The sequence below is a fragment of the Primulina eburnea genome, chromosome 14 (assembly GCF_022965805.1).
Source record: "Primulina eburnea isolate SZY01 chromosome 14, ASM2296580v1, whole genome shotgun sequence".
Lineage (NCBI taxonomy): Eukaryota > Viridiplantae > Streptophyta > Magnoliopsida > Lamiales > Gesneriaceae > Primulina > Primulina eburnea.
Window position 1 is genome coordinate 18,798,993 of NC_133114.1, and position 7,193 is coordinate 18,806,185.

The 7,193-nt window shown below is 35.6% G+C and overlaps 1 long non-coding RNA gene across 1 annotated transcript; it reads right to left on the reverse strand.

The window, feature by feature from the left end:
- Positions 1 to 2,104: 2,104 nt before the first annotated feature.
- On the reverse strand, positions 2,105 to 6,657 carry LOC140812512 (uncharacterized). The gene is made up of 3 exons (XR_012113682.1): positions 6,555 to 6,657; positions 3,590 to 4,928; positions 2,105 to 2,987 (listed from the first exon to the last, which is right to left on the reverse strand). It is a non-coding gene; the product is annotated as an uncharacterized lncRNA (long non-coding RNA).
- Between the last annotated feature and the right edge of the window lie 536 nt (positions 6,658 to 7,193).

Here is a 7,193-nt window from a genome sequence, read left to right on the forward strand (position 1 = left end):
AACCGCAAAACAGCCAAAAGATCACACCCGAGACTCCCCCTTAGCGCTTGAGCTTTGATCGAACCACTATGAGGACAGATCCAGCGGCTGTCAAGCCTCTCCAAGCCAGTGTATTCAGCCCACCAGGGCCTAGTACGTGGCTCGGTTCAGCCCTCGCGCCGGTGGTTCAACCTCTCCCTCGCTCACCACCCAAAAGCGAGAAAACCCTTCCATCCTACACCTCTCGGCCCCCTCCCAAACCTGTCCAAACCTTACGCCCTCTACACAACATCGGTCTGCCCTCCTGAACTGCCCCTTAACCTTCACAAAATAGCAACCCCTTGCACTAAAAGTCAGAAAACGTGAGTATCAAACTAAGGGTAGCATGATCACTTGAAAACCAAATGCATAAACGTAAGCAACAACGGGTTTAAACATTTTTCGTATGCGAGCACACATGTAACAACATATAATGGCGTGAATGATGCAGAAAGAAGGACACAAAGCGTGCCTTGGTGGAAAAATCTAGGATAATTGATCGTGTGACACGGCCGAAGGGATGAACGCTTAGCTTGAAGGAGAAATTGGCCTCACCGAACTTTGCAGCAGCAAGAATCACGAAGAAGCTTGTGAGTGGTGGAGGTGGGCGGCTGCTGAAACGTATTTGGATTTAGTGGGAGTTTAGGGAAATATTTAAGGGCTAATTATATGGATAATGATGTGGCCGTGTCCCTTGAGCTTGCTGCTGTCAAAAGACGAGGAAATTCTGAAAGGATTTGTGCATATCGTATGTGGGGTTTACGGAGATGTTAAGGGGTGGTGGAAATAAGTTTAATTGTTATGTTAATTAAAAAGATTAAAGGCCCTAACCTAGCTAATTAAAGGTTTAAAATAATATTTAAGTCTAACTAGTTTAAAAGTTGGCTCGTTAAATTCAAATACACTCCCGAAAAATATTTTGAGTTGGAAAGATTTTGAAAATAATAACTGAACCATTAAAAAGGTCTCTGATTTGATAAAATTATTGTACCATTAAAAATTAAAATCTTACGGGTAAAAATATCCAAAAATTCCCATTTTTGAAAAATGAACTTAAAAACGCTTTAAATTAATTTATAAAAATAAATCGTGTAATAAAATAATTTTCTCGAAAATTCTCCGGTCTCCGATCATCGTTCAAACGTGAAATGCATCTAGAAATCCTAAGGCATGAATTTTATGAATTAAATCATATCATGCATGAATTATGTATAAAATGCATAAAAATAATTGAATACATAATTAATAAAATAAACATGCATTTACTGCTTTAAAACAATTTAAAAAAATACCAAAGAAAATTTAATAAGTTGCATGCATGTGGTTCCCGTGGACTTTCAAATTTTTGGGATGTTACTATCTTCCCCCCTTAAATTGAATTTCGTCCCTGAAATTCGCTTATACTCGATAATCGAAAAGTTAGATCCTTAATTCTAATATCCCAATCATCCACGCTTCCGCTGCGCTACTGTGATAAAATAAGTGTAAGTTGTCCTTACGTCTCCTCATTCCTAATTAAGTTGCCTACTGAATCCTTGATTGCGAATCGCAACTTAAAACGACTTATGGTGACTTAGTTCCATTTTCTATAATATCGAATTTCAACTTTTATCAAAATTCCCAATATTAGAAATTGCAGTCCGTATTTATCGCGTCTTACTTTCTTATACTATATCCAGGGTGTTCATTGACCTATTTTGTTAGCATTTAGGCAGTTCAACTTAGGAAACCTTAGCCCCAAAATTTAATGACCGACTGCTATCCTCGGTGATACACTTAAACATTAAGCCTTATCTTAACTCCTTAACAAAATTAGCCTAAGATAATTGAATCGAATCTTTATCTTACGGAACAAAACTTACGTAACTTAACTATTTACAAGTACATCCCCAATACAAAATTGTTGCAAATCTTAATCCTCGAGTAACATTAATCCATAAAACCGAAATATACAATATCGACCTTCTACCTATATTTTTATAAAGCCCTGCTATCCTCAATTACATGCTTAAACTATTATCTTCCCAATTGCAAGAAAGTTGAGGCCTAAGACTCTTGGAATTTCCTTATTGTGACGAACGTCGCATACTTACTTATACTCAATGCTTAATTAATTTTAGTGTATAAAACTTAATAAGTTATCTCATGGTAGCCTTAGACTAACTCTAATAATTCAACTTCTCTTATAACCCATAGAGTTCCAGAATTCCCACATCAAGATTTTAGATTTCTTACTCGGTAAAAATCTTCATATTCGTTCATTGGTAACCTATGTTGAACACCACTAATTCTCTTTTGTTTTTATTTCATCCATAAATTTTGTATGAACACCTATCTCATAAACTGAAAATTCAAACTTACGCACCCCAAGTAGTATTAGATAGTATCCTGCTTAGTCCCAAGTTTCTTAATGACTTTCAAAATTCCTCAATACAAGGTGTCTACCTCACCTCTTACATGCGTCTATCAAATAACACAACCATCAATCTTACCCAACTTTCTAGCAAAATTAAATTCCAACAAGGTAGAATCTTAACTGTTAAGATCATGAATAAAATTTATGATACATCAAACTTAAGTTCTCAAAAATTAGTTAACTTACTGTCGAATCTTATAACTTAACTAATTGATCAACTTCACCTTAAATTGTCATCACTTTAAATTCTTAATTTGCCACAACATTATTTCACTAGCACTTAAATTTTCAAGACCAAGATTGATTCATCCTACAATGTCCTTGATTATCATTCCTTATAACATTATAACCTAGATATCTAAAGGTTCTAAATATCCTTCAAGACTAAATCACCAAAAATTCATATCATTTAAACCATTCAATTCTCACTTACTGCTAAATAAGTTCCCAAATTTCTTAAAACTTGTAACATTAATTCTTACTTTCCTCGAATATTATCCAATTTTTCCTTAATCTCGAAAATTCCACAATTACCCATAAGTTCTTGGTGTTCCTAATTCTAGGGGTGTCAATCGGGTAGGTTGGGTCGGGTTTCGGGTCAACCCTGCGAAATTTTTTTTATTTTTTTTTCAACCTGAACCCAACCCGAACCCGAAGCTACCCGAAAACCCCCAACCAGAACACGAACCCGTATAGCCCGACTAAACCCGTCTAACCCGCATAACCCGAATTTTATTTATTTTTCTAAATTTTTTTAAAAAATTAATGAAAAAAATTCAAAAAAATTAAAAATTATAATATTTTAATTTAAACACATAATAACAAAATTTCCGATTCAAATTTGAAAGTTTAATTGTAGAAAATTAAAAGTATATTTATTAAATCGAATAAAAAATTGTTACTAAAATAAAAATATGCAAAATAAATATTAAATGATGAAAATTTATCATTTAAATATACAATAAATTTTGTTCAAACATACCTATATATATAAATATAGGTAATATTTCAAAAAAAAAAAGTTCGCGGGCCCGCATAACATGGCACTAATTCGAACCCACCCAACCCGAACCCGAAAAACCCAACCTGAACCTAATTTTTTCCGTGTTGGGTCGTGTCGGGTTGACGGGTCGTGTCGCATTTTGACACCCCTACCTAATTCTATTTTGTAGGTTCCCCGTATCATAAAGTTCAATAATTTTAAGCTTATTAAACCCAAAATCAATTCCCATAACCTTGAAGAATTACTGATTTAACCCAAGTGTTCCTCCAAGTTCGAATTTAATCCTCAAAAATTTCGGAACTTGCAATTTGGCCCTTAAAGTTCTCGAAAATTACCGTTTTGGCCCTACGACCATACAAAATTTGCATTCCTGGTCACCAAAAATTTTCGATTTTTGCCTCGTTAAACCTTAAAATTCTTAAAACTCAGAACTTAATCCCAAAATTCGGTAAATTCGAAATTATTCCCTTAGAATTTTTTTTTTTGCACTTAGGTCCTCAATTATTGGTTATTACAATTAGGTCCTTAAAATTCTCAATTCATCCAGTCAATCCTTAGGTCTTACTAGGTAGAGTATGCATCCTAAATAAATTCTACATTTTTTATACTTCCAAAGATCGTCATAATATTCGAATCATTAATCCTTATAAGAAATCCTCAAAAATTAACTCGACTAACAACCACGAACCATCGGTAATTTCTTAGAAAATATACAAGTCCCAAAGGCATTCACAAATTTTAAATTTAACTTATGACCCATAAGTAGATCATCAGTACTACTAACTCAAAAATTAATATAGTCAAATAATTTCCAACATTTCTTAATGCCCAATAGCAAAATTCTTATCAAGTCCAATTCAACCACAAAACCAGTATGCATGAAAATCATATGATTTATCAACTCATGTCGTAATATGCATAAAAATTTTGAAACATCTAATCTCAAAACATAATGATAGATAAACATGTACTGTAAAGCATATATCATGTAAACATGCAGGTGATAGCATTAAAAACATTTAAAATATTTAAATTATAAAAGCTTACAGACTTGAGGATTGAAGATTGAGCTGCAGAAGCTGGCGGTAGCACAACCCTATACAGGACATTTGCTCTGATACCAACTGAAACATCTACTCGTTTTAAAAGCGCGGAAATATTTTTTTTTAGCTCACATTTTCGAAATAACATTTAAACGTTTCGCATGCATGCGATCTACAGAAAATATAACATTAAAAAAATGATCTTAAATATTTGACAGTAAAATCTTGCAGTTTAAAATAACCATAAACAAATAAAAATCTTAAAATCATCAACGTGTAAAAATGGTTATCTCCTTTCAATCTCATAAATCATAATGCGGAAAAACGTGTGGTCCTCGGGTCGTTGCACCGCACCAGGTCTGCCTACTCAGAATTCATCACCTCAGTCCCCTCATCATTAAGCTCACCTGCATCACACATGCCTAGTGAGTCTAAAGACTCAACACACCTACACCGTTAATAGCAAATACATATACATAGCACACATCAGTGAAAAATACCATACTCAACATACCTTTCATTAACTTTAAAAACGTAACATAAATGTGTCGTGTAAAATCATGACGTGTCAAAACAGCTCATCATTATTCATCATTCATCATTCATCGTTTATCATTCATCATTTATCATTGGTGAACTCAGTTCATTAGAGGTGACTATCGTACATCATTTACAATGGATCCATCATATATAGAACCGCGGTACCCCGTGGCTATCGGACATCAGTGACAGGATCACCCATCCACTGTGCCTAGGCCTCATCATCAGCATTTACGTCTTAAACATTTATATATACTTCGATAGCCACAACTAATTCCCGTCATTCAAAACATTATCATTTTCATCACTTATAAAAATCATGCATCAATGCATTTTTTCTTAAATCCAAGCATGCGACATATATCTTCATAAAATATTAAAATCGTGATCATGATGCATAAAAATTTAAAATATCATAAATTTGTGCTCAGGGCGATGCCAAGACCAAAATCTCACCCCGGGTGCAAAATGACCATTTTTCCCCTGGAAACCCGAAAATGATCGTTTCACCCTTGGGCCTCTAAAATTGACCCGAAGCTTACCAAACTCCTTAAAATGTCCCAAAACATTATTTAAAAACATTCTTAGACGTAAACTCGAGCTCATTCACAACTAAACCGATTTTTTTAAAACTTGGACCGGAGTTCCGGTTTTAATCCGAATCGACTCAAAATTCAACTAAATCTTTCCCACTTTTTTGCATACCTTAAATACACTACACAACTCCTAATACTCTATTATCTTACCCAAAACTCTCGACTACCAATCCAGAAGAAACACCAAGCACTCGGTCACCCCTCTTTTAGTGCAATCAACAACCCCCACATGGCTCCCACCCTTGAAATATTCGGTCCACCTCTTATCACCCATTTACAGCCTTTAAAATCTCACCCTTAAGGCCACAAGAGACCTGATAAACCAAGGTAAACCAAAGCGAGAGGCAGCTGTACAAATCTTGCGTAGAACCGCAAAACAGCCAAAAGATCACACCCGAGACTCCCCCTTAGCACTTGAGCTTTGATCAAACCACTATGAGGACAGATCCAGCGGCTGTCAAGCCTCTCCAAGCCGTGTCTTCAGCCCACCAGGGCCTAGTACGTGGCTCGGTTCAGCCCTCGCGCCGGCGGTTCGACCTCTCCCTCGCTCACCACCCAAAAGCGAGAAAACCCTTCCATCCTACACCTCTCGGCCCCCTCCCAAACCTGTCCAAAACTTACGCCCTCTACACAGCATCGGTCTGCCCTCCTGAACGCCCCCTTAACCTTCACAAAACAGCAACCCCTTGCACTAAAAGTCAGAAAACGTGAGTACCAAACTAAGGGTAGCATGATCACTTGAAAACCAAATGCATAAATGAAGCAACAACGGGTTTAAACATTTTTCGTATGCGAGCACAAATGGAACAACATATAATGGCGTGAATGATGCAGAAATAAGGACACAAAGCGTGCCTTGGTGGAAAAATCTAGGATAATTGATCGTGTGACATGGCCGAAGGGATGAACGCTTAGCTTGAAGGAGAAATTGGCCTTACCGAACTTTGCAGCAGCAAGAATCACGAAGAAGCTTGTGAGTGGTGGAGGTGGACGGCTGCTGAAACGTATTTGGATTTAGTGGGAGTTTAGGGAAATATTTAAGGGTTAATTATATGGATAATGATGTGGCCGTGTCCCTTGAGCTTGCTGCTGTAAAAAACCGATGAAATTCTAAAAGGATTTGTGCATATCGGATGTGGGGTTTACGAGGAGGTTAAGGGGTGGTGGAAATGAGTTTAATTGTTATGTTAATTAAAAAGATTAAAGGCCCTAACCTTGCTAATTAAAGGTTTAAAATAATATTTAAGTCTAATGAGTTTAAAAGTTGGCTCGTTAAATTCAAATACACTCCCGAAAAATATTTTGAGTTGGAAAGATTTTGAAAATAATAACTGAACCATTAAAAAGTCCTCTGATTTGATAAAATTAGTGTACCATTAAAAATTAAAATCTTACGGGTAAAAATATCCAAAAATTCCCATTTTTGAAAAATGAACTTAAAAACGCTTTAAATTAATTTATAAATAAAATAATTTTCCCCAAAATTCTCCGGTCTCCGATCCTCGTTCGAACGTGAAATGCATCTAGAAATCCTAAGGCATGAATTTTATGAATTAAATTATATCATGCATGAATTA